The sequence below is a fragment of the Lepeophtheirus salmonis genome, chromosome W, assembly GCF_016086655.4.
Source record: "Lepeophtheirus salmonis chromosome W, UVic_Lsal_1.4, whole genome shotgun sequence".
In the NCBI taxonomy this organism is placed as follows: Eukaryota; Metazoa; Arthropoda; class Copepoda; order Siphonostomatoida; family Caligidae; genus Lepeophtheirus; species Lepeophtheirus salmonis.
Genome location: NC_092585.1, coordinates 89,344 through 110,900, shown reverse-complemented (window position 1 = coordinate 110,900; position 21,557 = coordinate 89,344). Strand labels below are relative to the sequence as shown.

The following is a 21,557-nucleotide window of genomic DNA, read 5'->3' as shown; positions in this document are numbered from 1 at the left end:
ATTATGACGACCATAATATGGTCGTAACAAACGATGCACATTTTTCACAGAGCACGAATTTTGATAATAAATTTCAACAATTTGCAATCGTTGCTCATTTGTAAGTCTTTCCATGATGAAATGGCAGAGTATACTGAAAACTTTCCACTTTAACAGCTGACGTAAGGACGCCATTATCAAGCAGAGCTGCCAACTGAAAAACTTAACTCTTAAAAAATCACCCTTTACCTTGTGTACATGCAACGCTGTGTCCTCTCTACAAGCTATTGTATTTTTCTATTATTTAGGGCCGTTAAATCTTAACTTTAATGTAACTGGTTCTACCTCCCTCACCTACATCACTCCATTGCCATTAATTATTATCCTGTGTTTATAATAACACATATCTTTATCTCTTGTTTGCATTATTATATTTGCATGATTTATTTATTTTCCCCGTTAAACACACCCTTGATTGATTTATTCATGTAGTTCGTGAACCTTTTCCTTAAATAAATCGGTTAGTTTTTTTTAGTTTTTTTCCCCAACAGCTAGGTCTTTATTTATTAATATTTTTCATGTACAAAAATAAACACATAAAAGGAAATTTGTGTTTGTTAAAAAAACATCATTTAACATTTTAGTTAAAAATTAATTTCCCTCTAAAAGACCTACAAAATCAAAAATAATTAAATAATCAAACTAACAAATAATACGTCTCACATAATCACATATACATAGTCAAATACTGTAACACATTGTACTTAATAAATAATACAACACCAAAAAACCCAGCAAAACAACCCAAATAAATAAAACAGGAAAAGAAACACCCAACTTAATCCGTATTTTCATTCCTATACCTCTTATATCGCCGAATAATCATTCTAAGGGTACGTTCATACCGAAGTGATATCGATGGAAAATATCTAATTAATTCGGCGGCATAATTCCACGATGAGTCTTGCGATTGGGGTATCCTCAGAGATAAAGCAGTGTATCTAGCTATAGCCGATATTAAGATAGTCCTTATATTTCTTCGGTCAATTACCTTATCTTCGGTGAGCTGTTGAGCAATAAAAGCTTTGCAATTACTGACAGCCACACTAATTGCTTTTTCCTCTTCTGAACTCTGCTTCTTGTTAGAAGGAATACCAAATAGCAGAAATGCTTCCCAATATCTTGCCTCAAAATTTAAAATATACTCGGAATTGAGAAATATAAAATCCTTTATAATTTTCAAAAGTGTGCAGGAAACAAAAGCGTGTATGACATCGTTATATATTCTTCCACAGTCTTTACAATATTGATAAAAACTAATTAGCCTAGTTGATATCTGAAATTGTGAGGTGAATTTTCGACCGTCATTGATACCTTTCAGAGAACGCATAATCCTCCTCTCCCATGTTTGAGGAAGACCTAAGCTCCTTATATATTCTTTAGTTATAAGACACGCAACAGGAGATTTAAAAACTTCAAAATTAAATTTCAAATACCAAGGAGTAAGAGGAAGATGCCACTTTGATGATCTTTGCAGAGGGTAGTAAAATCTTCCAGTGTTCAGAATAGATTCATGATTCATATCATGAAATGTAAGAACTTCCTCACTGATGGCAATAGTTTCCAGCTCTCTCGGTTGTTTTTGGAGGTTCTTAAAGAATGGCTTCTTGTTTGCATTTTGGCGTATGACATCAATTGTACTATTGGAATCAAACACAGGTGATTTACTCCATATAATTTTTTGTGCAGCTGCCCAGTCCATGGAGTGCAATGCCACTACATCGATAGAATAATCCGCACCAAACATCAACATCTTATAGACGGATGACTCTGTGATGAATCTCCTCCATTCCAACTGAGGTTTGGACGTGAGGTCTATGAAAATCTTTGGTAAATTATTTGAAAGTAGTGCTAGTCCTCCTCCTAGTTGAGACCGAGGTCTCTTCAGGGCAGGTACGTATCTTTTATCAAATAATCTATACAGCCACCCTTCCTCTTCCTTTAAGAGCCTCTCGCCTACCGATGGTAGAGCTGTGGCCACGTAGATCATTTGAGCAATTAATTTGGTGTTGTATAGGTCTACTCTCTTTTGCAAGTTAAATCCTCTCCAGGCCTGACACCACTTGTGGGCTTGAGAGTTTAGCTTCACAAAGATAGATAAAGAAGGTTAATTTCTCTCCCATTCTATTCCTAAAATATTTACTCTTTCAACTACTTTACATCCTCCAATCATTATGGGAGGCCCAGCGCACCATCTACCAATAAGAAGAATGGAAGTCTTTTCCGCATTGATTTTCATCCCCGAAAATAGAGAAAATTTATCAAAATAGGAGAGTAAAATCTCGATTCTTTTCATTACTTGTCTGTCCTAATTTCCCTCTACCATCAGTGTAAGATCATCTGCATAAAGGTCAATTAATTGTTTTTTACTTCCTATGGAAACACCAAAACCTCCATTTCCGCATAAGTGTACAACTTATTGTTCCATTGCAGCCACAAACAGTAACGGAGATACGGGACATCCTTGTCTACAGCTTTTTCCCAAGACTATATGGTTACTCTGTAATCCATCAATCACTATAGTTGAAGTTCCATTGAATAGGAGAGCACGGATTGGATTAAAAAAACCTTCTAGGATGGTACTTCTTTACAGCACGTAGGATAAAATTATGATTTATCGAGTCAAAAGCTTTGCTGAAGTCAATCGCAATGATTGCTCCAAATTTTTTTCCCATTTTAACGGAATTAATAGTTGTCTGAATATTTCGTGAAATATCAGCAATATGTCGTTTTTTTTAAAAACCTTTTTGTTCTGAACCCAACTTTTTGTTAAGTATAGGCTCGATTTGTTTTACTAAAACACCCGCTAAAATTATGTATGATTCATTAAGTATTGTCAAAGGCCTCCAATGACTAAGTGATGTCCCATTACCTTTTTTGGGGATGAGGGAAATCCTACCTCAAGTTAGAGCTGAGGGGAGCATACCCCTCTTTTCCATCTCCAATCCAAACCTAAGTAAATAGGGAACAATATACTCAGTACATAGGGTATATATTTTTCCTTATTTATATTGTCAGGTCCAATATATTATCATATGTAAAGATAGAACAAGATGCCACTTTTTTTGGTCTAGGAAATCCACTCCTAGAGTATCCCAATATTCCTTGATACTTATCCTGAAACACTTTGAGAATAGATTTCGGATTTGAAATTATTTTATCATTTACAATAATCTTTTCAATTCTTTGAGCAGAAGTTCTTGTTTTCATCGATAAATGTTTTAATCTCTTATACGGATTTATTTCCGTATCTACTTTCCTCTTCATCTCTTCTTCGGCAATTTGGGCAATCCCGAATGTATTCATATTTTCCGAAGTTAGCATACGGACAAATAAGGAACCTTTATTCATGATTTCATCTATGTCTTCCTCTTATTGTTTAACTCTTTTCCTCTTCTCACTAATAAAAGTAATAGTTGTGTCAAGAATAATTTTATTGAAGACACTTAATAATCTGTTATAGGATAAAGTATGATCGTAGGAAATTCTTAATCTATTATTTAATTTTATTTTAAATTCTTCTAAACCAATGAGCCAACCAGGAATCCTAAAAGTTTTGTTCGTAGGAGCTGAGAAACATTCTAAATCTACCATTTTGTGGTCAGAAGATGGTTCGAATCGGTAGGACGCTTTTTTAATATAAGAGCATAAGCATGTAGATATCAAAGCATGATCGATCCTTGATGACTGCTTCCCCTTTCTCCAAGAAAAAATATCATTCTCATTGTTTAATTTCATTATAACGTCAACTAGATTCAGTTCATGAATTAATTTTCTGAGCATAGCAGTATTCGGATTTACGTATGGTATTTTCTCAATATCAACATTGAGGTCGCCAATTAAAACAGAGGGGAAATAATCTCTTTTTATATTATTGATTAAAAAAAGGGGGATGACTTTACATTAGGCCCATATGCGTTTACGATATTAAATTGAAATACATCAGACGATATTAGGATTTGATGCCACTCACTTTTATAGGAGTATTCTTTATCACATTTTGATTTCTCCACCGACTTAGCAACAAAAGTGATTATTCCTCGAAGTGGGCTGCATCCCGTGTTGTACATTTTAAAATCGAAGGGAAGGCATAATTTACATGAACTTAAACAAGAGGAAAACTTTTTAGATCGTATATCCTGTAAGCATATTACGTCTGGTTGTAGAGCGAGAATCCTTTTCATCATAGCATGTCTAGTTCTCCGTTCTCTCCCTCCTCTAGTGTTTGATGAAACTATTCTTTTCATACCCATATTCCTTTTGATGTCATCTGCATATGATCTACGGATATTGTAATTCGCTGTCATTTCACTTGACTGCTTTTGAAGCTTATTAAAATACATCATGTTAAAAAAACTAGTTGATATAATGAACGGTAATAATAAATTATCCAATATTATTCCTGATTTTTCTTAAATTTTTGAGGAGTCCTCTTGTTAGGAGATAATTCTGAGTCCAAAGCCGTCCTCTAAGAAATCGATCCAGATCTAGTCCTGGAAGACATTACAACCTCATCCACGATGGGTGGTTTTGTAGGTTTTTTAGGTTTTTTTGGTCTAATCAATTTATCATTAGTCACTCGTTTTGACCATTTCTCCGTTCCATCCATTCCCATATTTGAAGGTACGCTTTCTACTTCAGAAACAGCAGCAGGATTATTCTTTTCTGCAGAACTTTTAGTCATTTCATCCATCTGTGTAGCGGAACATGTAGACATATCATTTTCCTTGCGTTGCGAATTCCTTTCCCCGTCATTACTTGACACCTTTGCTGAAGAATCTTTGCCATCTTTTACCATACTATTAATATTATCAGTCACCTGAGAGTATGCAGTTTCCTCCTTCCTTTCGTTTTGTTTCCCAGTCTTGAATGTTTCCACATAACTACTCCATTTTACAAAATTATTAGGACATTCTCTAGCAAAGTGCCCAACTTCATAGCACTTTCCACAATATCTGTCTTGTCCCCCATATGTTACTCTTGTCCTAAAACCTCTGATAGGTAGGAAACCAGGAATATCATATCTTAGGGTAGCCTTGACGCTAAAATTTCCATTTAAAAAGCCTTTCAGTCTTCCATCCTTAAAACAATCTTCTCTGACCGGACCCACAACCTCTCCGAACTCTTTCACCACATTAAACACATCTTCACCCTTAATATCTTCATGTGGAGAATGAATCGTTTTAACTTTTTCATAAATAATGGGATTTCCCTCCCCGTCTCTTCGTTGGGCCTTCAGACCTCTGATAAAGCCTTTCAACCCTTTGTAGTGGCCTTCCGCTTTGCGAATTATAAATTCATCTTCAACATGTGTGAAAAAAATCCAAATATCCAATTCCTTCTTTAACTCGATGATGATTAAGTGTTTATACCCAGGACAAGCTCTAACTTTTTGAATAATGCCCCGATCCAACTTCAGAATCTCGAAAATCATATTTTCCAGATCTACAGCCGTAGGTCTATTGGAAGCTAAATCACTATCCAAAGACTTCAGGTCAACAATTATTCTGTTCCTAACTGCCTTGCCAGCTAAATTTTTCTTTAGAGTTTGCAAGTAATTCGAAGCAAAAGGAACTTATCTGTTCTTGATTCCTGTATTATCACTCTTTTCTTCTCCTTCCATTTTATTTATATTTTTCTTCTTCAATGACGCTACCTCTGATCCTTTCCTTATTACACCTTTGTGTATTATTTCATTTGAGTCCTCTTCAGGAGGGCGATCAGTAGCATTTGATTCCATTTCAATTACGAGATGAGCAATATGTGACTAAGCACAGGTAAATTTATTACTAAAGAAGAGAATGAAGCACACGCGTACGAGTCAAGACCCGCTCCTTATAGGCAGGAGTGAGAAGACTATGAAACAAAAATGGCGTTTGCCCTTCTTATAAATGTTATAGACTTCTTTATCTTACTCTTATGCTTTAAGATTTTGGCCTTGTAGAGCCTAGTTGTTTGCACTAAACCGGGATGCACCTTCCTGTGGCCCCACCAATTAACCCCTCACCCATTGTTCAGTATTAAACGTAGGAGAAGAGCAGAGAGGGACTCTGCAGTAATTTCATTTTCAAATGCCCAAGGCGGTTCAGCCCCAGTGTCTCATCTGTGGTTGGACTTTTTGTAAAACCAGTTAACCTGTAGCCTAGAGTTTGACTAAGAAATAATATCCATTAATCATGACCTAAATGCTTTTGGTAAGACCCGCAGTAACAAAATCCCAAGATAACCATTTCTGAGTTCTATAGGAGGATACAATATAATATTATAGGCCTTTTTTTACAGACCTTATCTAGTTATCAGAAACAAAATCTATCTAGCCATAACGCCACTGCCAATCCAACATTTTCACCTACCGTAAGAAGTGCAATGCTATGTTGCCGTTTAATCTTCGCAGCCTATCATCTTCATAAACTAGCCATCACCATCACGCTTCTTTAACACCATGTTAAAGTAATCTAAGTATTCTCTCACATCTGAGTTCAGTTGGTCTGTTGAACAAAGCCTACTAGAGGTGTGAATTGTTCAGCCAGTCTTCAATTTCAGGTCATAAAAGTCTATGAAATACTTATTACATACTTAATAATGGATCTTAATTCATATTTCCATTATTTATATATGTGATTTTTGTATATAAATACAGAAAAAATTCAATGGAAGCTCTTTTGAAATCCTTCAAAGAATTTATTGTATATACGGATGCTTCTGACCGTATTTAATTAATTGCCCTCTCCTCATTTGACTTCCACTCCAAAAAAGAAAACTTAAGTAAAACCCCCTAGAAAGTTTAATAAGAAATTATTTTAAAAAAACCATTAATAGTGATTTAGAAAAAAACCAAGTGAAAAATGAAAAAAAGGATTCATCTTACCTCTAAGAAACCGAAAAAACCCTCGAAGTCCAAAAATAACTTAGTTAAGCAAAAAATATTAAAAGAGAAAAATCAAAATCAATATTTCGAAAAAAAACAAAGGGGGAAAAAATTATGTGATGGAGAATAGAAGGAAAAAAATTGAGGAAACAAACCACGACTTTATTTTGGAAGTTAAATAAATTTCAAATAGAAACATTTACCCAAGAAAATGACAAAACAGCAACCAATAACAACGTTTATTAATCTATGTTTTTATATATTCAGAAAAAAATTAAGGAAAAAACCACGACTTTATTTTGGAAGTTAAATAAATTTCAAATATTTCAAGAAAATGCAGCAAAATTTATTAACTATGTTTTATATATCAAAAAATTTCAATTAAAAATAAAAAATATGAGCAGAAAAATTAACGATTAATAATAAAAAACAAAAATAAATGATACAAAAAAAATTAAGTTATATTATATTAATAATTAATAGTTATATATTTTTTTTGAAAATAATTTAGCTGGCCTCTCTTTCAACTTCCACTCCTAAAAATTGCAATAAAACTGTTGTATACCCACTAAAAAAGAATGTAAACATTGATTCTGTAAAATTTGTAAATTGTAATAAAAATAGCGATTTAGAAAAACAAACAAAAAATAACTTAGAAAATCTTTAACATACATCAAAAAATCACAATATAGCCATGAACAACTTGTTCAGCAATTAATAAAACAATTTCTAAAAAAAAGATATGGGGAAGAGGAGGTTATGTGAAATAGAAGAAAGAAGTCAAGAAATGATGCTAAAGGACTACTTCCATGGCCTCCAATTCAAAACATTGACACTTGATAAACATCAACCCAAAAAGAACGCTGGAACAAGAGATAACAGCCACCGAAAAAAAATAAATAATAAAGATATGAGCGATTGACAAATTTTTAAATTTTCCGACAATACCGGGTTAGTCAACATTTCGGTTTTTCATACACAATAAAGAAAGAGGGAAAAGAAAGGATCAATTTGCATCACTATTGATCTTTTTACTGAGGTTTATAGAAATTCAAATTTTGGCAAGAGTAAAATTTTTGAATATTATTACTTTGCATTGAAATAACTTCTTATATAATGTAATAATTATATAGTTTGAAAATTATGTAATCGCATTTGCTGTTGTGATTCCATGCAGAAAAGTTAGATATTATGTACATAATGAATAATCAAAAAAACAAAAAAAATATACATATAAATATTACATTTCAACATTCAACTCATAAACATTTTATTAAATCAGACGTTTAAATAGAGTGTTTGTGTTGCTAAATTGTACAATAAGTAATAACTAAACAATATGGGCTCGTTCGACAACCAACAAAATAAAAATAACAAATAATCAGTTCGAGGTAGTGGTACATCTTTCGGCCATAACTTTTAATTTTACTATTTTAATTCGGAGTAAACAACTTTAAAAGGTGACTTTGGAATGGAAGCATTTAAAGATTTGACATTGAATCCTTTGATGATGATGAAGAGTAATAATAATGGTTATTTTTCATAGTAATGTTTGTGCACCAAATTTGTGTTAAGTTGTTCTGGAGTGAGCATTCATTGGAAGAAGTTGAAAGGTTTGAATAATTGAAGCAATCATCATGTTGTGGAAGGCGTTGAGAAGGAGATTTTTAGGTGGACTTCAATCTAGTAAATGGCATTCTAAGTCCATTTACCAGTGTACATACATAGATAAATAAGAGGACTGCAGTTACTTCTGAGGTCAGGGTAGGATAGTTGGTGATACAGGGGGAACCCAATAAGAAAGGGTCAGGCACCCTACACAATAGAGTCAATTCATACTCAAATTAAATCTCATACATATCGATAGTTTTAATATGTAGTTTTGATGAAGAAATAAGATAATTTTAAATTACAGTTAAATTTTTTTGTTAGGGTGGGGCAGTCAATTTCAGGTTTGTGATAATACAGTCCACTACAAACGGGAACAGTACTATTCCAGTCTATACTGAAGGTAGAATATATGGCAAGAAACAGTGCACACTTATCAAAGCCCAGGGCCTAGAGCCACCCCTGTGTGTTGAACGGGGAGGTGGGGCACTAGCAGACACAATGCACTAGCCGAGGTACAAGAAGGCTGTTTCAAGCCACATCAGATAGCATTATAAAATTTATATATAAGTAAAAGAAGAAGAATGAGAAGGGGATTATTATCAATTATTGGCAGCCTCGTAATCGGGAGACCACGATCTAAAGATACGATACCCACATGATAATATCCTTAGTTGAATATACTGGATAAACAAAAGTGATATTCCCATTATATTCAACAGGCAGTCAAAATAATTTTTACTGATTATACTCCTCCAATTCACGAAAGGGGTTTTACAGATATTTGTACATCAGCTTCAATGCTAAGGTGAACTTTGATAGCCTCAATGGCAGTCGGGGAGCCGTATTTTTGGGCTTTCAATTGTTTGTACTCAATAAGGGTTCCCAAATCACTGAGTTGTGTCGATAACGTAGCCCACATTGTTGCCAAGGGCAATGATGTCAGGTTTTATTGTAGTCTCATCAAATGGGATAACACTATCTTCAATGACATCAAAACCCTTGAGCTTCAAGGACTTTGACATCATGACTTGTGTGTCATTGTGCCTTCCTGTTCAGAGGTTTCCTGTCTTTATGCACCCTGCAGCACATGCCCAAAGTTACATAAAGACTCAGGGCAAGACAGGTAGTAACCACCGTCGGGGAAGAAGATAAATTGGCCGCTTTGCTCTTGGTATTGACTGATCCAGCCATGACCTGACCTTTGTGTCCACAAAGGATGGAAGGTTTTCAGTATATAATTTGTCCAGGGTGGAATGCTGTCTAAGCTGGCATCCCCTTACAAATACAGGTTGCAATGTATACAGGGATGGGTTAAGCTGAATGATCGCCTGAATGATGGGGTCATTAGACTGGCTACGGGGCTGGGTGCGGGTATTCCTTGCCAAGATTGACCTCAGGAGGAATTCAAAAACATCAAGTTCCCCATCGGCTATTTTGACATAAAAGAAGAGTGTAGGGATGCCGTGGAAAAGGCAAGTGCAATCCCATATTGACTTACAGATTTCTATGTCGATCTTCTTACACTCACCTTGAGTAACTCTACCCCTCACAATCTAAAAGTGAGCCTGTGGGTCAGGTATTCCCTTAAGATGAGGTATTTCTGGAAGGAGGTTATGGGTGCTGTTTCGACCCTATTCACCATTGAGATGGCTTGCTTGGAAGGGGTGCATCTTACAAGGCCATCAGTCGAGAAATTCAAGCCCAGATATTTATAGATATCCCCAGATTTAAGTTGGGGCATGGGCAGGTCATTAACCTTTATTCGTTACTCAAAGTCGACAACAAATCGTTTTTGCAGTTTTAGACTGGTTATGGTAAAGCTGGCACACTACTCGAAGACAACAAAACGATGTCATCTGCAAATTACAGGCAGAAGAGCTCAACCCCGTTTAGAAGGAATAGTTCATGGGAGGTCAGGTCCTCTAGGACCATATCAATGACTAAATTAAATAATAACCCTGGTATGGGGTCACCCTGGAGGATCCCTGATCCGAATTTTACATCACTGACTTCATAGAAGGAGGTCCGGGCATTCTCCAACACGTGCAGAATGTACTTATTGATTTCGGCTGGAACCCCAGCCCTTTCGAGCACTCGCTCCTTCGACTGGTGGTTCACCGAATCAAAAGCTTTTGGATGTGTAAGAAGGCAAGGAGATGGAATTGAAAGTCCTTTTAGAATGTCTTATGGCTTGGTCTAAAATAAAAGTATTCTCCGACACACCGTCGATCTTTCTAAAAAGCTTTTTGGACTCTGTTATAGGGGCCACCCTCAACCTCTTGTCGAAAATCCTGTGAAGGAATCGCTTGACATGAAGGAGGATGGTTATTGGCCTATAATCAGATCAAGATGCAGGAGTTGGGATTTTTGGGATGAAATTGGTCTTGGCAAAGAGCAATTCATCCAGAAGAGTCCCTTTTAAGAGGGTGGAATGGAATAGCCGGATCAGCCAATCCCTATCTATTTTATGAGTGGCGGCCCCGTTCCATCCAAGGGGGTCTTTACCTACATTCCTGGATGGGAGAGCTTTCTTAACTTCCTGTGGCGTGATGGGGGCCAGCAACAAAACATATGTTTGGGTAGCTTCTGATATATTTCGTCCATCAGGTTTGGACGGTCGTTCAAAGAAGTTTCGCCATGAAGGTGCATAATCAGCCGGCATCCTTTTAGATGATGTAAGACTGTTTATTTCCCCAAGTAAGAGGGCTCGTACAGCCTTGAGGAAGTCCCGATTAAGGCGTCTTGCAAAGGCAGCCCTAACAGTAGAAATTGAGGTATTTTACCGAGGTAGAGGGTTAGTTCCGGCATTCCCTGGTGATTTAATATCTGAACGAACGATGGCCTCAAGAAGGTGAACTGAATTTTGGTCAAGGTTCACTTATCATTAATTCTGACAATTTGTAGAATAAGGATGGTATGGGTTTTCCAGTATAATCCCTCTATATCAACCTCTTTCCATTCGGGGATAGATTGGTGGGAAGCTTAGGGGCAGAAAGGAAATTGAGGAAACTATGCAGGTAAACAATCATGTCACTATGTCTAGCTGTGTTATTGCTTCTGACAATATCTTTTAGGTATTGTGAGTATCGACAACGGGCAAATAGTAAGTATGAGGGGTTAGTCAGAGTCCATGACTTCTCCCGGGAAGGAGCGATAATCGTCGCTTCCTGGTAGGAGAGGAGCTTCATATGCCTAATATTGCATCGGCTTCAGCAGCTCGATTTGTGATGGCAAATGTGGCCTGCTCCTCATCATAGTCCTTCATATTTGCAACAGTAAGGGGTGTAGGGAGACTCGACAATGGCCTAAAGTTGAACGGATTAGCATGATCTGTAGGTTTTCTATTTGAATGTATACAAATTGCCTTATCTAGGTAGCTTATCATTTGAGCGTCGGCAATCGTAGCTAGAGTTAGTTGCTGAGTTGTTGCTGAATCAGAGGGGGACCATCAAGAATAGACTGGGGGTTGGGGTTGCTAATATTGGCTCTATTCCTTGCCGAATTCGGAACATGTAGAGGCATTAGTCCGAAGGACCGTTACGAGACGAGTGTTTCGTCAGCCTTTATTGGCCTTTTCAGGACTCGTCTGGGTCTCACAGGGGTACCAGGAGTTGATACCTTAAGGGGAAGATTTTGCTCTGGGGTATAGATAATCCGTGTTGACTCCTGGAAGTTGATAAAGGGGATTGACTACCGGAGATACTGTCAAGTCAATTACCTGAGCCGGGCCCGTGGGGGCAACAGGAGAGTCAATCGAGGAGGCAGTGGAATCGATGGTAATATCTTCATAACTCAAACTAAAGGATGGGTCACTTGAGACCTAAGTTGTGGTATTGTCCAGTTTCCTTGTGTTAACACGGGCTGTCCTCACCTTGGCTAGGTGAATGGGGTTTTGTAGACGTTTTAGGACCGATTTCTTCGGCCTGTACGCGAATCTGGGACATACTTGGTCCTGCATAGCCTCTTCAGTTTCCAGGGGTAAATCTTGTATGAATTGTACGGCTAAATTCGACAGAAGCTCTATCTCATTCTTCACCCATCGATTGACACACTTCAACCTGGACACAACTGTCCTAGTATCAGCGTCAAGGGATGGGACTTGTAGGTCAGTCAATATTACACAATATGCTTGGAGATGCAGTATCCTCCCAATGTCATCACAGGAGATGGCAAAGAGCTGGGAGAGCCAAGTGTGCAATTTCTGTTCTTCTTCCATGTTACGCTCACTTAGGAGGTGTTTCTCCATAGTTACTAAGGCATTAAAGAAATGGTTACTGCTTTTCCAATACCCATTGTACAACAAGTAGGGTATGAAGCAGATGATATCATGAGTACCTTTGCAAAGTGTGCGGCCAAAGCTTCTTATGAGGTCTATATCATGAAAACAGATAAAAATGTGGCAGTGCTGTGCTGGTTAGTCATAGGGCACTATGTCATTCCCTCTGGCTCTATGGAAAAATCTCTATTAGCAGGAGATCATATTTACTAAGTAAATTGCATTATGGGGCACTCACACCTGAAACGCCATTACAACTTCCCCTTTACCAATCAAATTATACCAGGGCTAAGTATACCTTCTGATTTAGAATGGATTAAGCTACCCCAATATCGCTTACCTGGTTTTTCTGCCATCCAAAGAGAAGATAATGTCGTATTTCATAATTCTAATAAACTGGAAAAGCCTACTGATTTAAAAACATTTTTTATTAAAGATGTGTAGGAATACCAAGAGATTTACTACATATTGAGGGTAAGCAAATATATATAAATAAGACGCTAGCACCACAACACCCAGGTATACGGTATGCTTACCTTTTAAGCACAAGGTGTACATTCAAAAAATAGTTTTTTGAAAAATATGAGATTAAAGGTCCAAAAAAAGATCCTTTAGGAAGTGGTTTTTATTACTTACCACTGCTGATACAGCCATACAGTTATCAAAAATACCTGGTATAGGTGGTGCTGAGCTAAGGGATCAATGCCTATCATAGATGCTACCAAAACCATCCCCAATTTAATTGGAACCCACCATATATTTTTTTTGTGAGTCATATGCTAATTATTTTATCTAATTTAGCAATTAACAACAAAAATTGCTTGCTTAATAATTTGTATCGAGAATTATGTACAAAATGAAACTAACAATGGAGATTTATTACTTACCATTTTTAAACATTTCAGTAAGGGAAACCATATATATATTTGAGTACTGAAATAATGCTCAAATAGGGCATAGAAAGTTTCAAAGTTGAAACAGCTTCAAAATAAGTAGTACAAAAATTCAACAGTAATATATATCTTTGACTCTTTATTATAAAATATCCATATGGAAAAATATGCTTATATCCGGCTGCAGCACTACCCAACATCAGTACCTACTACTATTAATCCCTTTGAATATACATCTATTGCTACATATTCGATTAATTTTTTAAGAAATATAGTAGACGTACCATGTTTGAAAATATAGGTACATGCATTACGTATAAACGTATGGAAATCCTTTCTAGGAACTTCGCTGCTTATCTGCAGCACTATACAATGCTCCTATTATACCATATTTTTGTCCTAAGTGGACTACTCAATATGGCTAAAGTTGATAATATTGTAGAGAAAAACGCGTGCAAGGAGAAGGGGGGAAATACATATGGTATCATTGTTTAAAATACTGATGTGATTATCATCTGCCTGCTTTATTATGATTTTTGAGGGTATAACGAAAGTATTTATTAGCAAAATGTTTAATGAAGATATACTATGTATAGTTGACTTAGACGTTTTTATCCGTTACAGTAGATTTTATAACGTCACATTCCATGAAATTGTAATTCATTATGAACCTTATTCTCAGAATAATAGCTAATGAAACGACAAAGTAGAATATTTCGAAATATATTTGAAGTTCCAAGTTTAAAAAAGAAGGCTTTAATTAAATATAATCTACATAATAAAAAATATACCATCATACATTTATGTTAAATATACAAAATTAAACAATTGGAATCATATAACTAATAACAATAAATTATAGATACAGAATATTGAATATACCCAATCTTTTAGTGAAGAAACTAGTCTCAGACAAACTAGTTGCGAACCATCCAAAGCTACTACCTCCGTTGTTGTGACCATTTAAGCACTTTTTTTTTGCCATTGAATGAGTTGTGTATCATAATTCTTGATAATTTTGGCTAAAATAGAATCATATTTTAGGGTTAGATTTAAAAAAAATTGAATACTTACTGTAAGATAGTACAAAATTCAGAGTTCCATTTCGAAATTAGTAAATATTTTATACTTTTTACTGATAACTTGATCGTCATTTGGTGTGGATGACTCAAAACATTTTTATATGTATTTCTATAAATGACATCAGTACCAACATCCTCCATTAATTTAATGATGGTTCCTCGGGAAGGGATAGATTTACCCGTGTATTTCTCCATAAATTTTTTGAACATAGATGATTAGCAATGGATAAGGTTATATTACATGCAATAAGCATCGTTGTGAGATCAAAGTTAAAGTCTGACTTGATGTATTCATCATTAACTTGATATGAGATGAGGATAATGAGTGGAATGTAATTCTAGACAGGGGACTAAAGGCACATTTATATCGACAAACCATCTGTTTCTCATCCGGTAAGTATTTTCCAAATTCCTGGGCCTCCATTTTCATAAATCCAGACAGAAGGCGACGTTATTTTAGGCATTTTATTCAGTTCTCTATCAACTATCACCATCTAATATTATATTAATATTGAATAATAAAGGCGGGAGTGATAACGTTCTTGATTGATAGAAGAAGATGTATATTATTTAATCAATGATGCCATAAGTATTTCTTCTCTTCTCCTCGCACACTTTTCTATTCTTACCAAAATATCACCCTTGAATATGGCCTATTTAGGTGCTAAAAGTGAATTAATTACCGATCCTCGGGATATTGATTTTTTTGAAAAAGAAAAAAACATCGATTTTCTGGAATTATTGGAATTAATACCTTATTAGAACGTTTATTGGCTAATAAAAAATTTGCAAGATAAAATTTTTCTTACCTACAGCTAACAGCCACATGCAGTATAAAAACGCAACCAGCTGTAATAAAAAAATGGACGCAAATAACTGGCAATCAGCCAGCAGAGGCATATGGCCTGATAAAGGCTCCCCCCTGGCAATACTTTCAATATATTGGATGGTATACACCATATTTCCCTACCTAATAATGACATGAAGATAGTGAATAATTAAGGCAATGGGGTCCCTTATGGCACAGCGGGTGAAATATGGGTACAAGGGCCACAAGTAATGCGTGGCTATGGGGAAAAACCAACAGCCCAAGCATTTCAAGATTGCTTAAAACGGGTGATGTAGGGGTAATAAGTGAGGAAGGCTTTATGGAGATTATAGATCGGAAAAAAGATATGATTAATGTATCTGGCTTTAATTTATATCCTAATAAGATAGTGAACACCCTAAAGTATTAGAAGTGGGTGCTATAGGAGTTGCTGATACGAGTTTTAAAGAGGCTGTAAAAGTGTTTGTTGCAAAAAAAGATCCCACACTTACAGCAGAAGAATTGATTGCCTACTGAATGGAGCAGCTTACTCAATATAAAATACCTAAGTATGTTGAGTTTAAAAAGAGTCTTCCTAAGTCTAATAATATTGGTTATTTTTTCAGTTATTCCTATTAAATGGGATACAAATGATAAAGGGGCAAAGATATACTTAGCATCTACTTCCTTTTCAATAGCAAAAATACCCCCCACAGCGATAATTTTTTTTCAATATAGTTGATTCGATATATTAATACGAGCATTCGTTTTTTTAGGATAATACTATAGTACTATGTATAGTAGTGGCGTTATGAAGCTCAAATAGTGAGAGTGCTTGCTGAATACCCTGACCAAGAAGGGCATAGTTTTCCCCATTTTTTTGAAGTTGCAGAGATCCTTTTTGGATGGAAGGGGTTAATGGGTTGTTGATAAGGTAAGGTAATAATTGTCTGCAACACTCTTGATAGTGGCTATTACTTCTAAATTTTTATGACGTACCAGCACATTGTCTTCTAATACTTTAGTTACAGTAGTAACACCCGCTACAGCCTGTATTTGTGTAATGAGTGGCTCACCAGCAGTAAAATGCTTTCCCTCTGTAAGATCTATTTTTATAGATGGCACCAAAGAATGTAACAAGGTATACATGCAGTCTTCCATCCCATTAAATATAGAGAGTACAAGTAATAACACTATCGTACTCAATCCAATACTGAATGAGGCTAAAAGACTTAAGTAGTAAATGAAATATTTCTTTTATTTTTGTCTGATAGTAGGTTTTAGCAATAAAAAACGGATAATACATTATTTTTTATATGTTTTATACACAACTATAAAATTATTTATTTATTCGGTCTTATTCTTAAGTAAACGAATAAATTATAAAGTGTATTTTTTGAATAACTTTCTCTTAATCGTATAATCATTATATAAAATTTAATAAAAAGATCAGGATCACCTTTAGAGGTTCTTGAAAATCTAAAAGAATTAGAAGAGGATTCTGCCCTTATTGCAACATCCAAGATATCTGGCCAGACTACCCTACTAAAGATGATTTCTTATTTAATGAGGATGAGTATTAGTATTTGGAAAATGATTATTGCATACATTTTATTGAGCCTAATAAGCTATATAACAGGGTCAATCGTATCTTGGTATATGGTAACTACCAAGCACAAGACAGCCTATGCAATACTTCAAAATAATGTAATCAATACACAAGAACAACTTAAAACTACCCAAGCGTTACTGCAACAACATGTAGTAACGCACCTAGATCTCACAGACAAGATTGCTGTAACAACAACGCATAATAATTACTTACAACAAACAACTAGCCACACACACAAAAAAAAAAGAAATTGTACAAATAGAGGAAAAATTAGCTATACAGTTCAAAAACTTAGCCAATTATATTTTAGAAGATAAAAAATGAAAGAAACACCATTTTAGGCAAATTTATAGCAGTTAAAAGAACTCTATGCCTACTAAAAACGTTATTTTCAAACATTGTGGTACCTGGGAAGTTACAGAAAGTTTAATTCCAACGGTCTCATTCCGTGTGTACTAAATAATAGATAGCATGAAAAACATAAAAATACTAGCATTGGCCGTTATAATGATTTTTGCTACTACCAATACCTATGCAGAAGAAGATGATTCTATAACAAAATTTAGAATTACTGTGGGTGCTAAGATTCTTTCATTTATGAATAAATCTGTAATAGCAGGGGGTTATGCAATACCATTTAGCTTATTTGGGGAATATAAGTTGGCTGATTGGTTTGGTATGAGCCTATCAGCTTAATATAATCCTGCTGTGGTGTGGTATTTTCCCTTATACGGAAAATAAAATGCAGTAATTAAGGTCAGTTCGGGATTAAAAATAAGGCCCTAAATTATTTTTTAGGATGCGCCTTAGTAAAAAATGTTTTTAAAAAATGGGCAATAAAGAGTGGTTAGGGTAGTAACTTGTTTGAGCCCGCAGGGCAAGCTTTACTGTCCCAGTCTGAGTAAACATTTTTAGCATTTTTTACTACGCGCAAGATTTTTTTGATTTTTTGAATGCCCTGCAGGGAAAAAAGAAAACTATTTCGTCATTAGATCCTTATAAGACAAAAAACTTAGTACGTCATAAATGGCGATCTAATCCCAAACTGACGTTAGTAAGCTCACTATAGTTTTGTGGTCAATTTAGCGATAAAATTTATGAAAATAGCATTACACAGCAACCAAGTTACTAAAAGTGTAATAGCGATTATAACAAATTTTTTGGAAGTGGCTGCTACTTATAAAATAGAAATAGCAGTCTCTACTAAACTAGTAGCCTTGTTCAATAACAACAACAATACCCTCCCTATAGCACCTTTTTCGCCACAACATCTACCTTTCTATATTTCATTAGTATTGGAGGAGATGGTACCTTATTAGAAGCAGCCAGTTACATTAACCATACAGCAATCCCACTATTAGGTATGAATACCGGCAACCTAGGCTTTCTAGCTACTATCTACAGAGATAATATAGGCATGGATTTAAAAAGTTTTTAGAAGGTAACTATACACTTGATAAACGCAAAATGCTTGCTGTATACAAAGAAGGATCACTAGTCGGTTTTGCATTGTATAAAATAGCCCTTTTAAGAAGAGATAGTTCTTCTATGATCACTGTACATGCCTATATTGATGAGGTGCTTATCAATACTTATTGGACAGATGGTTTAATGGTAACCACACCGGCGGGTTCCACAGGATATTCCTTAACTTGTGGGGCCTATTGTATTGCCTAGTACGAATAGTTGGATAATAACACCTGTCAATCCCCATAATTTATCAGTAAGACCCCTTATTGTTTCTGATACTACAACTTTAAAATTTGTAATCAAACAGAGCAATCAGCAAGTTTTAGTAGCACTAGATGGACGTTCTTCAGCTATGTCTACAGCTATTGAATTAACTATAAAAAAAGGTTATTTTATACTTAACTTGGTAAATATAGGATCTACAACAATTTTTGATGTCTTGTGTCAAAAATTATATTAGGGGGTAGATAGTAGAAATTAGTTTTATACGCATGATGAATAATAGGAATCCCATTTTATAACAGTCGAACTTATCAGATTTAAAAGAAGTTGCTAGTAAGTTACTTTTTCACACTACCACCCAAAAAATATGGTTATCTGATGGAGAGATGAGTGTAGGAAAAACAACCCTTATTAAGCTACTTTGTAGACAACTAGGTGTCATGTAACAATCGTGTAAGATCATGTAACAAGTCCTACTTTTGCTTTAGTCAATGAATACCTATGTATGAAAGAAAAAAAAATATGCCATTTTTATTATTATTATTATTGCCCCACCATCAAACAGCCATGTGGTGTGCAGAATTTGAGTCATATTATAATCAAAACTGTTACTGCTATGTAACGTTGCCTCATAAACTAAGTACATTAATACTAGGTCCCTATTTTCATATTGAACTAACACAAAATAATGATGATAGCAGAACTACATATAAAAGGATTGTTAAAGCGTAATTAATCATTTTACTTGCTGATTAGATTAAATCAATGTAAAATTGTACTAGGTTTATTAACCTAATTAAATAAATTAAAAAATGAAAAGAACATTTCAACCTTCTCTCAGAAGGAGAAGTAATAAACATGGATTTAGGAAAAGAATGGTTTGGGCCAATGGGAGGGCCGTATTAGCTAGTAGAAGAGCAAAAGGGAGGACCAATTAAGAAAGAAAATATGGTTTCTGGATTAAGGAAAGATGTTCTGTCTACTATAACATCTAAGTTTCCAAAAGACCTCTTTCATCGTATGATCCATAATAAAAAAAAGGGAATTACAAAACAACAAGAAAAAAATACTCGGAGGAATTAAAGCAATTTGCATTGAGTTTACAGTTTTTCTCTCAGAAGGGTTATGATTATGTCCGAAGGACTCTCAACATGGCATTGCCACATCCTTCTGTCATTGGAACCTGGTATGGATCGATTGATGGTTCTCCTGGCTTTACTTTAGAATCATTTGAAGCATTAAGAATACGAGCTCAGCAACAAGAAAGCGCCAACGGCGAAAAAATCTATTGCATCCTCACTCTAGATGAAATGATTGACTTTGAGTACCATGGGTACGTGAATATTGGCACAGAAGTGTCCGACGATTCAATGTCTCCTGCCACAGAGGTTCTTGTACTGATGGTGGTTGCCATCTTTGGATTTCGAAAATACCTATTGGAAACTTTAAGATCCATGGATTATGTGGGAGAGAAAAGGCAAATTTGGTTTGTACGGTTTTAAGTAAAATGATATGGGTATAATCATTCCTAGTATTACATGTGATGGACCCTCTGGCAACTTTGCTATGTTCAACGCCCTTGGAGCTGTTCTCTTTCCAAATAATATGGAAACTACGTTTCCTCATCGTTCGAATTCTGAAGTCAAGATAGCAGTTTATATGTGATAGTTTCCATATGATGAAGCTCGTGAGGAATACATTTGCATCCTTTGATGTTATGAAAAATCAAAAAGGAGAGGAGATTCGTTGGAGTTTTATCAATGAACTGTACTTATTACAAAAATATGAAGATCTGAGAGCTGGAACGAAGCTCACATTGAATGGAGAAGAATGAAAATGAAAGTAAATTTGGCATGCCAAACACTTTCGAGAAGTGTACTAGATGCTTTGGACATGCTCTCGAAGGATCTACAACACAAAACTTTTCGAACTCTACGGCTGCAGTGGAGTTCATTAGGATATTTGACGTCTTATTTGACATTTTTAACTCTCTGAATTTATCAGGAAGCTCAACAAAAGCCCCATTAAGAAGATCTAACTATGATTATTGGCGCCCTCTCTTAGAATCAAGCTACGACAATATAAAAGAATTAAAAACTTGCAGTGGTCAAAAAGTTGTTAATACAAAGCAAAAAACAGGATATGTTGGATTTTTGATTGCAATTCAGAGTTTTATACACTTATATAATTCTCTTATAGAAACAAATTATCTAAAATATATTCTAGCATACAAATTCAGTCAAGATCACTTGGAACTTTTCTTCTGTGCAATTCGCTTTGCCAACGGGCATAATAATAATCCTTCGGTCAGACAGTTTCCTCCGCTTATAAAAGATTGATTATTCAACATGAGATTAAAGCAGGAACGAGAGAAAATTGCCTAAGTCAAGATGACACCTCCTTTCTATCTTCCCAAGGAAAAAAGAAAGATGCCAGATAAATATAGATAGCAACCTTATGGAATTTATTCGTAAACATGGCTTAATTGATGAAGGTCCCTTGCAGTTCGACCATGAATATAGCAAAGTGTCTAATCCCTTTTCTTGCATAGCAATTTCGGACTATAAAAGAGTGGTGATCAATTACATTACCGGATTTGTTGTGAAAAAATTGGAAAAAACAATATTTTGTGAAAAAAATCATTGAATCTTTGTGGGGTCTTGACAACGAATTCAG

General features: G+C 35.3%; 1 long non-coding RNA gene across 1 annotated transcript; it reads right to left on the bottom strand.

The window, feature by feature from the left end:
* Positions 1-6,353: 6,353 nt before the first annotated feature.
* On the bottom strand, positions 6,354-7,186 carry LOC139907416 (uncharacterized). The gene is made up of 2 exons (XR_011784013.1): positions 6,908-7,186; positions 6,354-6,814 (listed from the first exon to the last, which is right to left on the bottom strand). It is a non-coding gene; the product is annotated as an uncharacterized lncRNA (long non-coding RNA).
* Positions 7,187-21,557: the final 14,371 nt, after the last annotated feature.